This window comes from Platalea leucorodia, assembly GCF_965183815.1.
Source record: "Platalea leucorodia genome assembly, chromosome: Z".
Lineage (NCBI taxonomy): Eukaryota > Metazoa > Chordata > Aves > Pelecaniformes > Threskiornithidae > Platalea > Platalea leucorodia.
Window position 1 is genome coordinate 56,921,272 of NC_138858.1, and position 20,636 is coordinate 56,941,907.

Here is a 20,636-nt window from a genome sequence, read left to right on the forward strand (position 1 = left end):
GTCTTTGTTTCTCAATACTCAAATCTATTTTAACTGTCAATAAATTAAATTAATTTTCACCACGTCAAGTCTGTTTTGCCGTGGGTGGTAACTGGTAAGCAATCTACCTGTCTTTGTCTCAACTCACAAGCTTCTTCACCCTATTCTAAAAAATACATATTTCTAAAAGTGTAGCTTCGTCTTCATAAATTGCATTTATTGACTGGCAGCCCTTGTAACCAGCACTGCTTAACGTTCAAAATATATGACACCAAATCAGTGACATGGGACTTTGTCATACTGAAAAAGGTTACACATGGAGCCTGGAGGAACTTGGAGGTTCCCAGCTCAGACAGCTGGAGGAGGTAATTGGTTGTCACTGGCTCAAAGGTTTCTGTTTTTTCTGTTAGGGTTTTGATATCGCAGTTCCTTAAGTGCACTACTGCTTTCAGGTCACAATCCATCTATTGGAATCCAGAGAGCTTGCAAAAGAAATTGTTAGAAGTGCTCATGAAGCTGCTCAGGCTGAATTCAGATTCACTTCTGATGATTATGTGTGTGGAAGAGAGATTACAGGAATAAAAGGAGGCTGAACATGGTGGAAGTGGCTCCTGATCAGATACAGCTTTCCAGTATCTTCTCTCTGCCTGAGATTTTCTATTGCCAGTGCTTCTGAAGCCTGGAACCAACCTAAATGAAGTGTAGTCAGTGGAAAATCAATGACTGCACATGAGGCTGGTGCCTAAATTAAGTAGTCCTAGCACTTGAATATCTTGGGGGTTCTACTTTCTCCCTTGCTTCCCGCCTTTCTTCATTTGTACCTCTAGTCCCAGCGTGCAAAATAAATTATGTTAATTTTCATGTAATTTAGTTTTGTTTTCTTTTACATCAGGCTATTTATCATCCTCAAAATCTTCCTGGGGATTTCTCTCTTAGACACTTTTGTAATCCTCTATGTGAGGGCAGTGTCATAGTTTTGCCATTGGTTTGTGTATCCTGTAATTTATTTAATTAATTGCGTAATAATCTTGTAATATCCTATATATTCCAGCATTGCTGAAATCCTGAATCTTTCTATCATTCAGTTTTTAACAATGCCAGGATTGTGTGTTATGTCTGTTCTTGCCTATACAAGTTGTCTAACATGCTCTCAGTCTTACACTACCACTAAAAATAGTAGTAACTAGGTTAATGTAATATTTTTAATAAAAAATATTTTGAAAGTCATTTAAAGCTCAGGAGGGATATGTCATTTGGCATCTATTTAGTAGAATGATGATGCTATGTCTTCTGGACTGGGACTGGGAGGATATCACAGGAGAATAAAAACAACTTTCCTTCAGTTTTATTCTGTATCCATGAATGTTTAGTGCTGGAGATAATATCCAAAGGGCTCTTTCACCTTAGTGAAGTATTAGGTTGCTTATATGCTTACCATTTACAACTGGATGATGACTAATAGGAGAACCAGGGAACTTTTTATGCCCTAGTGGAAAATTCAGGCTCCGGGAAGTTTGGAAGACCTTTGCCTGCCTACACTTTTTCTTCAAAAGCACATGTAGCAGTCTAGTTCTGGAGGTCCTTTATGCACATGTTACACATTAAAACTGCCATCATCTACTTTTGGGAACAAAATTAATTTATCTAATTTTGGAGATGCTCAGCACTGTATGATCCCAAATAGTGCTTTGAAGGACTTAGCTCTCATGTTGTCCCTGCTGGGCTTCAGAGGCTACATATGTTTCTGTCTGTTTTTTGTCAGCAGTACCCATTTCGATGAACGCTTCAGAGGGTGCCTGAGAGATTGTCTCTTCCATTGAAGGGGGTAGAGGGAATGAAACTATATCTGTCCCATTTTTAGTGTCAATTTAAGTCTTCCAGTGTCTGATGAACTCTTGAAAACATCACTGCATGACAGTGAAGGTCCATTACAGATTCAATTTATTCTTCATTCGGAGGGGTTCAAGCACCCATTAATGGGCAAGAGACAAGAGTGTGACTGCTCAGCTGAATAGTTAGAGGATTTTCCTATAAGGGTGGGAACTTGCATGGATGACAATCTATTGATCTAAATAGGACAGGTCTCTTCAATGCAGTTTCACAAATAGCTTAAGCCAATGTAAGTCCAGGCTGTCGCCTAAATGAGTGTGTGTCCTGCTTATAACTGTTCGGTCTCATTGCCCGCCTTACAGACCTGTGGCACCAAAAAGACCAGGCCAGAGGCATGAGAGGGTAAAAATTAGTCTCCTGCTATTGTGATTAATTACAGAGGCTAAAATAAAAATTTATAGTAGACATTCATTTAGCCTCAACCAAACAGTGTAATTGTCTCTTTTTATAGTAAGATGTAGAAAATTGAGTGTTCCAAAGCTGAATGAAAAGACATGAAGAGTTTGATGTTGAAAGGACACTTTTTTGGGTTATAGAGCCTTTTTGAATGGAAATAATGGGCATGTATGTGAAAGAAATTTGCAAGACAGGTAACTGAATATGATTAATGGCATTTACAGATGCCATTAATTCTAGAATCCTTAGATTCTAGATCCTCACTGTGTCCCTACTGAAACTAAAATCCCTTTAGTATAGGACAATACTTTGCTGTAGCGAGATGTGAATGAATATTTCAACATCATCCCATTAGAAACACAATATATAGCTTTCTACCAGCTGCTGACACTGTAGCATGGAACACTGAAGAAAAAATAGATGTTTAGGGGGAAAAAAGGTAATTTAATTTCTGCGCAATTAAAGGTCAAAGTTTTGAAATACAGGCATTTAAATGTAGTCACCTAGTTCTATAATGAGGCATCTTAAAGAGAACATGACTTTCAAAAGTGCTGAATCTCAGCACAAGTGTACGTATCACCAAACTTAGTCTCGACAAGGTAGGACATGGTCATCTCTTCATACTGCCAGTTTAAAAAAAAAATATGAAGGTTAATCTTTGCTAAGAAAATTTACCTCCCAGAAACTTGCTAAGAAGTAGGCTGTATTGATTAATAATCTTGTAGAGAAAGTTTTTGCTAGTGTGGTTGCTAAAATATTACTGTTAAGAGCTATTGTTCACTTGCATGAGTATTTGCTCTAGTGCTGACATCAAAGCAAATTAACAGAATTGGCTAGCCTGTGTACAAGCCTTGAGACTTAATTAATTCATATTTGAAGTCTTATTTTCTCTCCCTGTTTTGCTGTCACATCTAAATGAAATATGTGCCAAATAAGATATTTGCTATAAAAAATATAAAAAAAGCTCCTAGAACTGGAACATTTCCTGCATTTCTGGATTGAAATGTAATTTTTTCCAATAAATTTATCTTCTAAACATTTTGCTTCGTGCCCTGTCTGTCACAATCTTTTCTGGACAATGCTTGGTATAGTACCAAAGAGCAAAAAGACTCACTTGTACTTGCTTGTGAGAAACAAGTCTCCAGACGGCAGCAAAGCATAGCAAAATTGCTGCTGTGTCATAGGAAGAATCTCCTGAAGCTGATTTTGAGCTGATTTAGCACATTAGTAAACGTATGTAATTCTTTTGGCTGCAGTGGAGCTGCTTTTTATTTCTTCCTCTTTAACTGACATTTGATGCACATCTCCTAAAGTTTGTCCACAGAAACAACCTTGAAACAGGTGGAAGTTTTGTTCTGACTTCTGTGGGATGGTACCATCAGCATTTAGTTTGCAGTAGGCTTCTATTCCTTTGTTTACACCTTAAAAATATCCTTAAAACCATATATAGAAAGTGATTTTTCATAGAAGATTAACTAAATATTTATCATTTAACATCTTCCCTTTTGGGACCTTATAGCCATTTTTCAAGTGTGACTTTTACTTCCCACTTCTGGGGCTGTGGACAACAGCTTCCTAGTCAGCAGCAGATTAATCCACCTAAGCACTGTTGAAGAGCTCTTATTTATGAGGTGGTAGATGTGCTTCCTTGAGATGTGTCATCTTAATAGGTCCCATGATCTTCTTCGCTGTTATCAGGGTTTGAGAAGGATGTGGAGGCCTACAGGGGCAGCTCTCCTCTTTACCCTGTTGAAGGAAGAGAAGAAGTAATGCTCGCTGGAGCTCAGCTCAGGTGTTTTCCCCTGGAAGGCAGTGGCAGAGCATCAGAAGAACTCACATAATTCCATCACTGGAGAGCTGGTGAGAGATTTCCACTTATGTTAACAATCTGTTGGGCTTGGGGGCATATACTTTGAGTAACAACATTTTTTGATTAATTCTGGCTTTGTTTTTTTCTGTAAAGATTTTATGTATATCTATTAGAAATTCTTTATATTTGATACTTTAAGTAAGCAATGATATTGACACATCCCTACTCTAAAATTCACTTGTCCATCTAAATTCATCTTGTCAGTAGACAATTACTGGTAGTTCTTTACAAATACACTCCCTCAGTCCCCATATTTTTAGTATGGTTTTCTTACGTAAAATTTTTCATTTTTTAGATTTTATAAATACATAATAACAGTTAAAAAAACCTTAAAAGATAGAGATCTGCTATCATGCTTCGAGATACCAACTGATCAGTAATTTCCTCAGGTAATGCTGAAGCTTACTTTAGGAGTAGGTTACTCCAGAGTACATTTTCAATGTTACTGTCCTCTTCAAGTATGGGATAAAGATCAGTGCTGCAGAAAGAAAGGTATTAGAAATAAGTCCCTAATCTGAAATGGTATAACAGGCTTGTGTGTGCTAGTATGATACAACCAATATGAGACCAATTTGTGTCCGGAATTGCTCTCTTCAGAATTGCTTAGAGCTGTGTCTACATAATACAGTTGCGTTTTTCTTCATGCATTTTATATCGCATGACAAAAATTCACTACATAGCTACTCTTCAGTCACCCAGTGGGAAATCACCTTCCAAAGAGTCTCTCACATATGGAAGGCCCATAGCAGATCTATTCATAATAGGATACATTTTCTCACAAAATTAGTATATTACTAGCATAACAATTACATAATGGAACATCCCATAACTCCTTTTTAAAAATTATTTTTATGTATATGGCTTTACCTTGCTCAGAACTTGGGAACTGAGATGATCTTTTCTGGTGTGCTTGCTTCTCTGCATGCTGCAAGGGAATACCAGGCTAAACGAATCATTAGCACTGCAAGAAGCATAAAAATACTTTTGCCGAACTGAATACCAGTGTTGTATAACAAAGAATAAAACTGCAACCTGACATTTCACCAGCATTTATTATATAAGCAACTTCTAATAATAAAAAAGAAGTACAAAAAGTGTAACTGAGCTCAGCTTTCCTCATGCTTTTATAGCTACTTTTGAACTCTTTGCTCTCCTATTCCCACCATCCTAATGCATTATCACAAAAGGATGTTTTTGATGCTGATTCATGCAGTACCTTCCCATGCTTCTTTCTTCTGGGGAAAAAAGGACCACTGCAATAATGCCATTGTGAAGGGGAAAAAAAGAGACAATAAACTTTTTTTTCTTTTCCTCTAAATATCAATATGATCTTCTTCAAAACTACAGATAGAAGCTAACAGACGCTCTTCCTAAGACCCACCAAGAGCCCTAGATTCTTTTCTGCAGATATTCTTTTTAACAACTCAGTGTACAACCAGTCCTTTTGCATGAGGTATTCTGTCCCACATGCAGGATTTATCATTTGCATTTGTTGAGCTTCAAAGATTGCTCTCAGTCCATCTGTCCAGCCTGTCAGGACCCCTCTAAAATGCAGCTGTGCCTTCCAGTGTATCAACTACTCCCCTTACAATTACCTGCCATCCACAAACTGGATGCACTGTCCCATCATCCTAGTCATTAATAAAGACATAAAACCATATTCATCCCCATATAAAACTTTGAGATGCACATATGGATTACTATAAATTGAGTGTTATAGAGAAGCAATATTTATTCCAGCTGTTTAGATTATAATTTCAGTCTGTCAGTCCAGTGTGTCTTGATACTTCTGTGCTTCATACTCACAGGGATGAAGGTGATGGTGGAGGGAATGCACAAAACCTGTAGGGTTTGCTTCACTTTCCTAAGGGTGTCACCGAAATCAGGAATAGTTCCACCTAACATGCATGCTGTATGTTGCATCAGTCAAAGCTTATATCCCCTTGTTACATACATATGCATTGGATTTCCCAGAATTACTATACATATTCATTATATTTCCTGGAACTAATTATCATATTGAAAGGGTTAAAGCCAAGATAGACAAAACCACTGCATCAAAATGCCTCCTGAAAGAATTAAAGCCTAGGGGCAAGGAGGATATTTTAAATATCGTAGTCACTTAACTAAACAAAAGAAAGGCCTTTGTGATTTAGGGAGTAGTTAGAATGGTTGTAAAATAAGGGGGCTCCGGGATAATCCCATCTCAGACAACTGGGCCTTGGGAGAACACATGCATGGAAGATAGGAGGTCACAAAAGAATGACAACAGCCTTGAAGGACACCGTTTACGTGATCCTAGGACTGAGTTTGTGCAGAAGCAAAGGTCAGTCAGTGAACACAGTGAAGAAGACTTTGAGCCTTCATCTGAAGACCCCCAAAGACCACCTGAAGACCACCATGGGAGATGACTGCGCATGCGGATCGGACATTTGCATATGTTAATAAGTTCCAGGAAATCTCATGTTTATGTAAATGATTTCTCGCAAATCCTGTGAATATGTAGGACTTCACAGTATATAATCTCTGAAAGTCTACCAGATCGGTGGAGCACTTATGGTGGAGAATCCCCAGTGCTGCTCAGCACTGCAATAAAGAATACCTGCTTAATAGTAACTTCGTTGCTATTGAGTTTCATTTCAGGGACTCTCTGAATACTCCATTTCTCCCTTGGGGAGATTCAGACTGTGAGGAGAAGCATCCGTGAATTTTTGTATCAGTGCCTTGTATTAATCACATGAATGTTGTCGTGGTTTAACCCCAGCCAGCAACTAAGCACCACGCAGCCGCTCGCTCTCTCCCCCCCGGTGGGATGGGGGAGAGAATCGGAAGGGTAAAAGGGAGAAAACTCATGGGTTGAGATAAGAACAGTTTAATAATTGAAGTAAAATAAATTAGAACAGTTAAATAGGCAAAGCAAAAACCGTGCACGCAAGCAAAGCAAAACAAGGAATTCATTCGCTGCTTCCCATGGGCAGGCAGGTGTTCTGCCATCCCCAGGAAAGCAGGGCTCCATCAAGTGTAACGGTTACTTCGGAAGACAAACGCCATCACGCCCAACGTCCCCACCTCTCCGTCTTCTTCCCCCCGCTCATATACTGAGCATGACGTCATATGGTATGGAATAGCCCTTGGGCCAGTCTGGGTCAGCCCCCCTGGCTGTGCCCCCTCCCAACTTCTTGTGCACCCGGCAGAGAAGGGGAAGGTGAAAAGTCCTTGACCAGTGTGAGCGCCACTTAGCAACTACTTAGCAACAGCTTAGCACTACTTCGCAAGAACCAAAGCATCAGTGTGTTATCGACATTGTTCTCATCCTAAACCCAAAACACGGCCCCATACAGGCTACCAAGAAGAAAATTAACTCAATCCCAGCTGAAACCAGGACAATGTACAAGACTCTACCACAATAAGGCCCCTCTTTTCAAGTAAGATTTCCAGTACTACTACAGCACAGAAATTTCTTACTGTAATGTAACAGCTTGTGAAGTCTCAGTAGTTGTAATAATTCTTCATTTTTGTGTTGATATTCCTTCTTCCTTAAAAATAGGAACTGCCTTCACTTTATAGTTTTGGGACAGAGCACTCTGTCTCCCAGCATATGGGATGTTCTCTTCTAGCTGCAGCGGGGAGAAGCCCATAGTCCTTCAGCTCCCAGCCCCTTTTTCAGTAATGACTGTGAGAGAAGTTCCCCCTCACTTGCTGCAGCTGCATCCACCTGGAATACCCAGCATTTTAACTGCTTTAAGATATTTATTACAAGTTTTTCCTCAGAATTTGCAGTAGTTTATGAGTTATCTTTGATTCTGGCTGTGGAAACACAGCTGATACAAAAGGAGGGAAGATAATTATTTTTCTTACTCATGTCCCTTACACATCTCCTAAAATACTGTGCTATTGCATCAGTCTCCACATTACTGTTAGTGTCTCCAGCTTTCTGAGATCAAATCTCAGAAAGATGATGCATTTTTGCACTATCATAGTTAGTGAAGTAGATTTCTAATGGTATAGTGAGCTTTCCTCACAACGAGCTGTCTTCCAGAAGACCTCAGAGGTATTAAATATCTGTGTAATCTAAGATCTTTATCATCCAGTTGTATGGAATAGTTGATGTAATTGTGTGTTTACTTGTAGTTATTAATTTCTAACTAGACTTGTTCCTTTTGTTCAAACAAAAACATTTGAATGCACAGGCTCTGGCTCAGAACTATAAATATTGTATTCACTTTACTTCAATTTTTGGTGCTCTTGCTTAGGTCAGCCGTACATTACTTTTTGTGAATAATTGCATTTATTTGTATAGTTTGCTTATGAATGAAGTTTCCATTCAAAGTGGATTAAGGTGGCAAATTCTTATTCTGTGATCATTAATGAATATATTTATGTATGTGTTTGATTTTCTAGAGTGTAAATTTGAAATCTTGGATCCAGAACAACCAAATTCCCCAGTTTCTAAATATGCCAGATTTGTGAATCAGCTAGATTCACATCACCCAATAGGGTGCCAAATAGGGTTGCCACCTAATAAAATCATAGAATTATGGAATCATTTAGGTTGGAAAAGATCCTTAAGATCACAGAGTCCAACCATAAAAGTAACACTGCCAAGTCCACCACTAAACCATGTCCCTAAGTGCCACATCTACACATCTTTTAAATACCTCCAGGGATGGTGACTTAACCACTTCCGTGGGCAGCCTGGTCCAATGCTTGATAAACCTCTCAGTGAAGAAATTTTTCCTAATATCCAATCTAAACCTCCCCTGGTGCAACTTGAGGCTGCTTCCTCTTGTTCTATGACTTGTTACTTGGGAAGAGACCAACATTCACCTCGCTACAACCTCTTTTCAGGTAGTTGTAGAGAGCAATAAGGTCGCCCCTCAGCCTCCTTTTCTCCAGGCTAAACAAACCCAGTTCCCTCAGTCGCTCCTCATAAGAATTGTTCTCTAGACCCTTCACCAGCTTCATTGGCTTTCTTTGGACACACCGCAGCACCTCAATGTCTTGTAGTGGGCGGCCCAAAACTGTACACAGTATTCAAGGTGTGGCTTCACCAGTGCTCAGTACAGGGGGACAATCACTTCCCTAGTCCTGCTGGCCATATTATTTCTGATACAAGCCAGGATACTATTGTCCTTCTTGGCCACCTGGGCACACTGCTGGCTCATATTCAGCTGGCTGTCGACCAACACCCCCAGGTCCTTCTCTGCCAGGCAGCTTTCAAGCCACTCTTCTCCAAGCCTGTAGCACTGCATGGGGTTATTGTGACCAAAGTGCAGGACCCGGCACTTAGCCTTGTTGAATCTCATGGAATTGGCCTCGGCCTATTGATCCATCCTGTCCAGATCCCTCTGTAGAGCCTCCCTACCCTCAGCAGATCAACACTCCCACCCAGCTTGGTGTTGTCTGCAAACTTACTGAGGGTGCACTTGATCCCCTCGTCCAGATCATTGATAAAGATATTAAACAGAACTGGCCCCAATACTGAGCCCTGGGGAGCACCACTTGTGACCAGCCACCAACAGGATTTAACCCCATTCACCACAACTGTTTGGGCCCAGCCATTCAGCCAGTTTTTTACTCAGCAAAGCTGTCCAGGCCATGAGCAGCCAGTTTCTCCAGCAGAATGCTGTGGGAAACGGTGTCAAAAGCTTTACTAAAGTCCAAGTAGACAACATCCACAGCATTTCTCTCACCCACTCAGTGGGTCACCTTGTCATAGAAGGAGATCAGGTTAGTCAAGCAGGACCTGCCTTTCATAAACCCATGCTGACTGGGCCTGATTGCCTGGTTGCCCTGTATGTGACATGTGATGGCAGTCAGGATGATCTGCTCCATAGCCTTCCCCAGCACCGAGGTCAGACTGACAGGCCTGTATAATAACATAGTTGCACAGCTCAAAGCAACAATACAAAAGATGCGAGAAAAGTAAAAATGAAAATAATTGTGGAGATCAGAGAACTTGCCAACGTGTCACATTTTGAAAGCCAAGTTTTTTTCTAATTTTGCTCCAAAATGTAAAGTCAAAAAAAAAAGAAAAAAAACACCCTAAAGCTACCCATAAGAAAAAAAACTAAAACCAAACCAAAACCAAACACAAAAAGACCTCCAACAACAAACACCTTGCTCAGTTTCCCCCAAACCCCAAATCTTTTAAAATTAGAACTACCCTCAGTTCTCAATGCCCTTTTAAAGGGCTGGGTTTTCTAGGTGGTCAAGGCTGTAAGCAAAGCTGTATTTTATCTGTTGTTTCACTCTTCCAGGTGCCAGATATTACAGACATGAGAAAGCCCTTTTTGGAAACCAAGACATTGTGTAGTTTTTGGACAAATAGTGCATGCTGCTTTGACTGATGTGAAAAAGTTCACTATCCTTAGCTCGACTTGTTGAGCTCAATGTTTTCAAATTTGCTTAGTAAATTCAGGATGTTTCTGGGGAAGCGTCTGGCAAAGCTTCTCTGGAGTCAGTTCTCAAAAAAAGTACTTTTTGCAGAGAGATCTTTGGTTTAGATCTTTGTGATTTCCACAGTTCTGGATCACAATATACTAATACTACATTGATATTGTGATTTTTATAGCTGAACAAACAGAAAGCAGAAAACCACTTTCTGTTATTGTAACTGAAGCTGTTACGAGGGAAATTTACAGAGAGCGCTATTACAGTTCAGATTTAATCTGTAGTTACACAGTGTTACTCTAATTAGCAGTTACTAATTGGAGCAATTTTTTGCAGTTGCTAGAGCAACAGAACACCTGTAATACCTCTTAAGTCTAAGTCACAGTTGTGTTTTGGACTGGAAAGTTCCTGTGTGGATTGACATTGTTGCAAGTGGACAAAAGCAAGACACATGCAATTTCTTTGCTTTGCAAATGAGAAAATGTGATGCTTACTGAGTTAAAGAGAACAAAAGCAGCTGTAATTTTTCACTTAGTGTTCTGACAAAAGAAAATGGAAAAATTAGCAGTCTTTTTAGTGTCAGTTTAGATAAAAGGGGAGTGTTTCAGTCATCAAAAGATTTTGTTACTTATATATAATTTGTAAAATCTAAACATTTCAAGACTGTAACAAGATTTAGAGATCCTATAATTTTTTCAATGAGTTGGAACATTGTCCTGGTTTCAGCTGGGATTGAGTTAATTTTCTTCTTGGTAGCCTGTATGGGGCCGTGTTTTGGGTTTAGGATGAGAACAATGTCGATAACACACTGATGCTTTGGTTCTTGCGAAGTAGTGCTAAGCTGTTGCTAAGTAGTTGCTAAGTGGCGCTCACACTGGTCAAGGACTTTTCACCTTCCCCTTCTCTGCCGGGTGCACAAGAAGTTGGGAGGGGGCACAGCCAGGGGGGCTGACCCAGACTGGCCCAAGGGCTATTCCATACCATATGACGTCATGCTCAGTATATGAGCGGGGGGAAGAAGACGGAGAGGTGGGGACGTTGGGCGTGATGGTGTTTGTCTTCCGAAGTAACCGTTACACTTGATGGAGCCCTGCTTTCCTGGGGATGGCTGAACACCTGCCTGCCCATGGGAAGCAGCGAATGAATTCCTTGTTTTGCTTTGCTTGCGTGCACGGTTTTTGCTTTGCCTATTTAACTGTTCTAATTTATTTTACTTCAATTATTAAACTGTTCTTATCTCAACCCATGAGTTTTCTCCCTTTTACCCTTCCGATTCTCTCCCCCATCCCACCGGGGGGGGAGAGAGCGAGCAGCTGCGTGGTGCTTAGTTGCTGGCTGGGGTTAAACCACGACAAACATTCTCTTGGAAAGGAACTGAATTTATTGTTTATCCTCACCATCATTCTGCAGATGTAATTATCTTTGCTGCCACAGACAATATTCAAGAATGTAAATGCTTTTACTTATAAATTTCATTCAGAGTAGAACAGATGAAGGTAACAGCAGTAATTATAACATGGTAGCATAATCCAATGCTTTGGCTGGGGCTGCACGGCTAGAAGGCGCATCCTCTGGGTGGTGGATAGGGGATCCCTCTCTGGAGGGTGCACCGGATAAAATTGAAGAAGGTGCCGTGAACCAACGCAGCCTAAGGGAAGGCCACCCTGACAGAAAAACCACTGGCCCTCCAAGTCATGGGGGTTGGGCAGGAGGCCAACTACCTCCTCCCGGAAAAAAAAAAAAATAAAAAGTTGCAGAAACGATGAGCATCAACTCTGAGATGGAGAAAATCAGTAATGAAGTGAGGAGGAGGAGATGGAACTGGATCGGTCATGTCTTGAGGAAAAAACCAACAGAAGACTGCGCTGTGGCCCTTGGGACTCCAGAGCACGCAGCCGCAGACCGATCGAAGTGGAAGAACGATGTTCGCGCCTTGTGTGCCTCCTGGCACTGAGAGAATTCAGATTCAGAGATCAGCATAATCCAATAACACATGTTAGCAAAAATTTTCTTATATGAAAAATGTCACATACAAAATTTAAATGCATGGAGTTCCTCATAACCGTATAGTGACAAAATATTTTCTTAAGGTGAAACTTATTTTCGTAGTTGTCCCACTGTTTCATTAACAGTTGTAGTGCTTATAACAACGTGACATTTTTTTCAGTTAAAAAGAAACACAGTGACTAATTTGGAACATTTCCACTAAGAAGAGAAAGAAGCAGCAGTTTGCTGGCTTGGAGCCCTGTCTGAGAAAGCTGAATTCGGTCCTGTGCAGACTGACCCTGACACTGGCCACCTGTAGGCAGTTCCTTCCATCTGGGCAGAGTCATTCAAAGGCCTGGAAGCAGATCTGCTGTTTCTCCTTCTTGTTGATTCCTGATAAAGGTTGAGGATCTTGCAATGAAATTGAGAACTGTTTACTGCTTCCTTAAGGTTACTCTTAATAACAGCACTATCAAAATAGCAACTATAGCTTCCTCAAGATATATGGGTCCTCTTAAAGCACATGTAGATAAATGGCAGAAACAACTCTTATTTTTCAGTCACTGGTGGATAGCAAATTCTCCGATATGGTTTTACAGCTAGGCTCTACATCACAAGAAACTCATTAATCTGGGGAAAGTAAATCATTATTTAAAGCATGTAATTGGCTTTATAGGAAATAATGATGGCATTATTTTTGGTTGAATTTTATCTTAAGAAAGTTCCTTACCTGGCAAACCGATGGGTCTGGAAACTTGTCATATGCACTGATTGTAGAGGCATGGAAATATTGTGCAGTTGTCTTTTCAGATGCTGGAATTGATAGGTAGGTTTGCCTGCTTAGTTAGGTACAGTATGTAAGTATTTCAAGTATGCAGTGTCTTAATGCACAAATGGTTGAGATCTGGATTGTATGAAATACTTCATATTATGAACTAAGTACTTCATGGTATAGGTGCTTCTCAAATGTAGAATTCTTGGAAAGTGGTTTGAATGCATGAAATTTATAAGGGCATGGTAAAGTGAGACATCTGGACGTAGAAAAATATTCTGCTCTTCAAGAAAATTCCTCAAACAGGACAGCATACAAAGACTTTGTATTCAGAATAATAGAAGAATTTTGTGAATCTGAATTTTGCAACACCCTTTGCTGCAATTGGAAATAACAGCAACAGAATAAATATTCAAAAGGATAATATTTTTTTTAAAATGTAGGAAAATGCAAATAATTTTTAAACTATAAACTCTCCCACCAGTATTAGTTATCTAGCTGTCAGAAATATTGCATAGAATTTATGCTTAACAGTAGAAATACAAAAATCAGGTTCTGTTTTCAGTTATCTTCTTTGTAAGACTGAAACCGGGGAAATAATTGCCTATTTTTTTTTATCTTTTTTTATCCTTCTTTAGGAAAAGTGGTAGAGATGTCAGAAAAATTGGCTCTACCTAGAAAGTATTTTTAATGCTCCTGATATTCAAAGATATCTTCCTGGCAAGGCAAAAATGTTCTTACACACAGATAAGTCTTGGAAGAAAATAATGACAACAGTTAATCATCTACAATGCTCGTCTAAATGCTCTCCATGCTGCTATTCATAGAATCATAGAATCGTTAAGGTTGGAAATTTGGCCTAGCATAAAATAATAGCATGACATACCAGTAGATGCATTAGGTGTTGTAGGCTGTGTTTATCTTTACTCAAAATCTACAAGCTTTCAGGCTGAGCCAATCAGAGATTAAAAACTCATAGGGCATTTTCTTTGTGACAGTTCTTGAAACTGAGAACAGGGGTTATATCCTGTTTGTTGTTACTTGCACTTGGTTACTGCATGTTTTCAATTATCTTTTGCATTACTTTGTTTTTAAAATTTTACTTGCTGTACTTCACCCATCTCATGATACAGTTCCTTTTCCAGAGAGTATTTTGATTTTTTCCCTCTTCTTTCTGATTGCTACTGCATGACTGCATGTATATTCAGGTCTCCTCTCTTTCTTGCCTTATACCCATTCCTATCACTTTTTCTTTCTGCAGTGTATTTTTGACATCCTTCCTGTGTTTCCAGTGCTCCTTCAGGTTATAGTGAGTTGATATATGATATCAGGAATGTGAAATTGAGTTTCCCTTGCATTTTCCTTGATTTCCTCTCAGCGTCTTCTGGATTACTTGGGGGGTTCCCAAATCAGCTTTTGTAGCAGTTGGTGGAAGATCATATGAAATGTGACAGAGTCATTATCTCCAGGCTGGTGAAAAATTACACCAAAGAGTAGATGTGACCTGCTGATTGACAGCAGTAGATGGAAAATGTAGTGCGTTGCACCCCTTACTGTGATTCAGTGTAACATAGTATTTGCAGTTTGTAAGTACTTTGTAAATATACCATTTAATACAACCATATTTTGAAATTTACTCAAAATGTGGTATGTTAAAATAGTATGAGAATGTTCTCTCTTACTTCACTTTTTATCTGAAGTTTATTATTATTGTCATTAATCAGTTTTACCATTTTTAACCAAATGATGAACTCCTGGAAATTTTGGCTGAAACTCCTAATCCGCAAGCAGTCCAGATTCAATTGCAAGACTGGTATTTGCCCTACAAACTGTAGGAAAACAGGAGAAAGTTTTCACGGACAATATTTTAGAAATGGTGTCACCTGAGGTTAAGAAAAAATAATAAAAAAGTAAATGGTTTCCTTCTTAGTATGTTAATTTATTACCACCAACAAAGTAAAAACTGTCTTCATATATTTTATCACAAAGGAAAGTTACAGATGAACTATTAGCAATGCATAAAATACAGACTTTCAGACCATCATTGAAGCATTCTGTCTTTAAACTTATAGGCCCCTCTTGAAATAACATTTTTTATTAGTCAAGTCCATTGTATTTGGCTTTGTTGTTAATACTCTTTATGTTTACTGAATAAACTAGGCACAACATCTGCAAGGTTTAAGTAGGCAGAAATATATCTCTTTATAACTAACTTGGAAATTAATTTTAAGTTAGCTTAGGCAAAGGACTAGGGGCCCAAGGAAATGTAGAAGACTGGCTCATTGAATTGGAAGACGTAATGCTCCTGTGTGCCTGACAAATGGTGCTGTTGCTGATTATCAGACCAGAACAAGTAGGGAATGGTTTGTTCATGGATACCTGTCTCAGGTAAGACCTGACTTTTTTTCTATGCAACTTTTTCTTTTAAATTGTGAACTTAGTCTTTGATCCTTCAAGAACTTACACAAATGTTTTAAGCTTACCAGCAATTGAATTTAAAGATGTGCATTGCTTGCAACATAATAACCTTATGGTTTTTTATGGCAACCTCCATATAATGCTTGCTCTGTTTACATATCTGGAATCAGGCTCTTGCACCAGGTACACAGAGCTCAAAAAAAAAAAAAAAAAAAAAAAAAAAAAGGGCAAGGAAACAAGAGGGAGAGATTAGGAGATTAGGTAAGGGCAGGATTCCTTGAACAGGAAAATACGCCTGTCTGAGAGGATCTGCACAGTAGAGTCGGGGAGTATAGTTTGATGGATGTTTTCAGCAGGTGGTTTGTAGCAGTTTAATGCAGAACTGGACTGAGCCATACAAACAGCCTAGTATCAAACCTTTCTTAGATGTGTTAGTAATTCTTTTTGTACCTCTTTCATACTGATTATACTGACTGTATAGTGCTTGTAGTGTCATGATTTTACTCAGTGTTCAGAAGATGAACGTGGTCATTTACAGGATCTGAAAGAATTTGAAAAAAATATTTTTGATGTACTGATGTTCATAAGCTTTTTCTAGCTTCTAAAATGTTTAATGTGTTTGTGCTCTGGATTCATTTATAAAAAGAAAGTGGTCATATTTTCATTTAAGTGGATTACAATATAGATCTGGTTTGTTTTGAGCCTGCTGATATTCACATGTCTGAATATCTCTGGGTTTACTCCACTGTAGAAATTCTTAGTTGCACCATTATGTGAAAGCTGTTGAGCTGCTTTGATGCCAGGTGATGGCAAGAGTTGAAATGCGTTTTGGAAAGGCAGGGCTACAGCAAGCCTGCAAATATTTGACCTTCTTTTTCAGGAAAATCAGAATTAACTAATCTTTTGTGTTAAATATGATGGAAATGCTTTAAAAATAAACTTTTTCCCTAGTTGTGTTTACTCCACTGAAACACACAGTTTTTTCTTCCCTTAGCTGGTCTTCAAAGAAGAGCTAAAAGGAATGGATTTTGACAATGCCAAGCCTGAGATTGTGGTTAATGCCACTAATCGCCAGCATAAGTGCCCAGATGTTCCAGGTTAATTGTTCTTCTATAGCACTGGATAATATTTGCTTCCTAATAAGGAAGGTATTACAGAATTATCCTCTGCATAGTAATAGTGTATTTGGTTTTCTCCTATTTCTTACAGTGATTATATACTTTATAGGGATTATATTTAAATGTGTAGCTTTCACTTTTCTGTACTTAGAACCAATCCAAATATATAAAAATTGCAAGCAGCTTTATTTTACTATTCTCTGTAAGTTTTACTGATATCATTAGAAATGTGTCAGTTTTATTTTTTTAGTCATGAACTAAGCGAATATTTCTTGCTGACTGGATCTGTTGAAACCTGGATAACCTTAAGAAAGCTGCATTATATACTCTGTAAGAAAATGACCTTATAATACTTTTCTTCATTTCCAGAGATGTAGTGGCTGGATTGCGTCTTAGTAATCTTCCTAAATTACACAGAGATATTATAACAACACTGACAACTATTGACAAGCATGCAAGAGGCATTGTTACTGGGCAGAAAAGGCACAGTTTTTCTTCTTGTACAAACCTGCCCAAGATAACAGGGTGTTTCATTTCTGTAGGTGGATTCTGCCAACAGTTTTGAATGGCAAAAATAGCCACATTACTACTGGGAGTTGAGTCTGGATGACCATGCCACTAGAATGGGTTTATCCCAGTATACATATGGTTATGATTACCTGGGGACATGTCCAAGTCTGGTTATAACCCCAGATACTGTATGGATTTAGTTATAATTTTTGTTATTGTTCAGTTAATGCATTGTTGGATTTGTATTGGATGCAGCTGTAGATAGTTTGTATTTATAGCTTGTAACCACTTGTACCCATTTAGTTTGATAATTTGCACACATTAGTATGACATTGACTTGCAGCATGAACAAACCGGGATAACTCTGTAGGGTAATCAGAGACTGTGAGTTTGCAGCTGTTAACTTTTGCTAGCTGTACATTTAAATAATAATTTAAAATGTTCTAAGCTTACATAGAAGTGTGTAATCTGTCCAGTCTTTAATACCTGTGTCATTGTCATATTAGATTAACAATTTATCAATACCTTCAGCTTAAGTTTACAAATTCATTCAGACTAAACTAGTCAAACATGCTGTCCTGGTTTCAGCTGGGATAGAGTTAATTTTCTTCTTGGTAGCCAGTATGGGGCTGTGGTTTGGGTTTAGGATGAGAACAATGTCGATGATACACTGGTGCTTTGGTTCTTGCTAAGTAGTGCTAAGCTGTTGCTAAGTGGCGCTCACACTGGTCAAGGACTCTTCAGCTTCCCCTGCTCTGCCGGGTGCACAAGAAGATGGGAGGGGGCACAGCCAGGACAGCTGACCCAGACTGGCCCAGGGGCTATGCCATACCACATGGCGTCATGCTCAGTATATGAGCGGGGGGAGTTGGCCGGGGGAGGGGCAATGATCGCTGCTTGGGGGATGTGCTGGGCATTGGTCCACGGGTGGTGAGCAATTGTACAGTGCACCGCTTGCTTTGTATTACTATTGTACTATTATTACTTGTTTTTATTATTATTATTATCATTGTTATTATTACTATTACTACTGTTCTATTTTTATTTTACTTTAGTTATTAAACTGTTCTTATTTCAACCCATGAGTTTTCCCCTTTGGCCCTTCTGATTCTGCCCCCCATCCCACCGGTGGGGGAGTGAGAAAGCAGCTGTGTGGTGCTTAGTTGCTAGCTGGGGTTAAACCACAACACCTGCATTTGTGAAAACTAGCCTTATGTATAGTAAGAAAGGTCATGCTTGCACATATGGGCATTTAAACTCAAGCTGAAGATGTTTTTGAGTATAGAACTATTCTCAGATATACATATGCTCTGTGTGAATCCCTGTGCATGCCATTCTTGTGGCTTAGCATATATAACTGCTGGACCAACTCAGCACTTCAGTTCCCTTTTTACTGAAGAAATTCTCAATGATGACACAATCATTTCCATTCTTAACTTCCCGAACACCACAGAAAGAATGAAATAAGGTTTGCAAACCCAACTTGTTAGGCATCCCTTAACTGACAGATTGGGACCTACTTGAGTGTAGTGGATTTTTTTTGTTTTAGTTTTTCCCAGAAAATGGCAGTACTGTGTAGACTGCAAATATACACACATAAGTTTCACAAGTTTGCCATTTTGGGGGAAAGTTAGTCTATTCTTTAATAGTAGAATTCTGTAACATTGGAAATAGTGGAATTCACTTAGTGGAATAAGCTGGTTCTGCCTATAAGCAGTTTGATATATTAGCCCTGACAATAAAGTACCTATTTGTAAAACTTTCCTCCCTGCTACCCTATGTATGGTAATAGTTCTCAAGTGCAATCTCTATGGCTGGCTCTCCAATTTTAAATCTCCGAGTTTAATTGCATGGCAATATGCTATCTTTTGCCACAAGGTAATCATCCTGGTCATGCATGGCTGCTAGATTGTTGGAAGTCTATAGAAACCAGACTTTTCTTTTGGGCTTGCTGGGAGAGGAAGGAGATCTGTCATATCGGCCAGGTTTCTTCTTCTTCCTTTTTCTGAACAGAATGATTTCCTGCTGTAGAGCAGTCGAAAAATCTAACACTAAGTCCCTAAATAAGCCCTGAAACTGCTTCTTGTCAGATAACGGGATGCTTCTTCAGTGCCATGGCTCAATCTGAGACAGTGCTGCTTTGATGAATTTAATTGCATTGATATTGAAGCTATTTCTGTGATTGCACAGCAGCTGATCACCTTCAGGAAAGCTGAAGTTACAAAGGTGGATTCTTCTTCTATTTCATGTTAAAACAAATAGGTATTCATGCACATCATAAATATATTTCCTACTCCAAAGACCATCACGATTGCTGATACCACTATAAACTGATTTTTTTTTCATTTAGCCAAGGAGTAAATGTCACATGGGGAGCATCAGGGAAATGTTCTCATCCATAACCAAACCACAACCCTGAGGGCCTGAATCTCCAGTCTCTGTACTCATTCAATCTTCATCTTTTAATTTGAGTGTATCAATTTAAGCATTAATTTTTTATAATTAAGGATCATATTCATTGAACTTTGTAGATCCTATCTTTTATCCCTTCTTACAGGCCTGAAGAAACCTTTAGGGTTATGCACAGAACCGGAAGTATCTGAGCCTAGTTTCATTGGGGATCATCACAGCAGAAAGCTTCTGGTTTCCTGTGGGTTGTACACAAGTAAGGAAAAGGCATGAGTTCAAGTTCATGCCCTTTTCTCATCTGGAGATTTTTACTGTGACAGGAAGCAAGCTGTTCAAGAAACAAATATTTGTCTGTTTCCGCAGCGTTTAGTCCTTTGAACAGTCATTCGCTCAAGGAACAGGAGAGTGATCAGTCAAGCATGTCTGGACTGGAAAAAAAGATAGAGAGAGTGGTTGCTGTTTCTGGAATTGTACCTGTCATGGAATCTTTCTTGGTGCTGAATTGAAACGAACCAGGCATTATGTATGGCAAGGAGAGTAGCCTTCTGTGATCAGTTTTAGTCAACAGTGGAAACTAAGTGTTTATTTGAAATTCTGATGGTTTTTTTGGGGTGGGGTGGGGTGGTGTTTTTTTATTTTAGTTAAGCACTAGAAAAGTTTTGTATTTATTAAAGCACAGCATTGTTCAAAGATTATTCCCATACCAGCTCTGAACATGTTACTTAGTTCAGGCATCTAATACATATGCTTTTTTCAGTAAATGTGAGCTTGTGCAAGAGACCTCTGCATTCATTTAATATTAGAACTAAGACCAATGTACCTAATGTTTCCTTAATTTAGTCCATGTTGCTTTGTTTGTAGATTATGCAGCCTTACAATTTCCTACTTTTAAAGT

At 39.0% G+C, this 20,636-nt stretch overlaps 1 pseudogene across 1 annotated transcript in view; it reads left to right on the top strand.

The window, feature by feature from the left end:
• LOC309602553 (dynein axonemal heavy chain 6-like) overlaps positions 1–20,636 on the top strand; it is a 91,896-nt pseudogene that overhangs the window by 4,779 nt on the left and 66,481 nt on the right. The window contains exons 4-11 of the transcript in view: positions 8,537–8,633; positions 10,496–10,611; positions 10,710–10,747; positions 12,965–13,080; positions 13,939–14,062; positions 16,699–16,784; positions 17,192–17,520; positions 19,466–19,558. The product of the transcript in view is annotated as a dynein axonemal heavy chain 6-like (transcript). The remainder of the gene's footprint in view (positions 1–8,536; positions 8,634–10,495; positions 10,612–10,709; positions 10,748–12,964; positions 13,081–13,938; positions 14,063–16,698; positions 16,785–17,191; positions 17,521–19,465; positions 19,559–20,636) is intronic.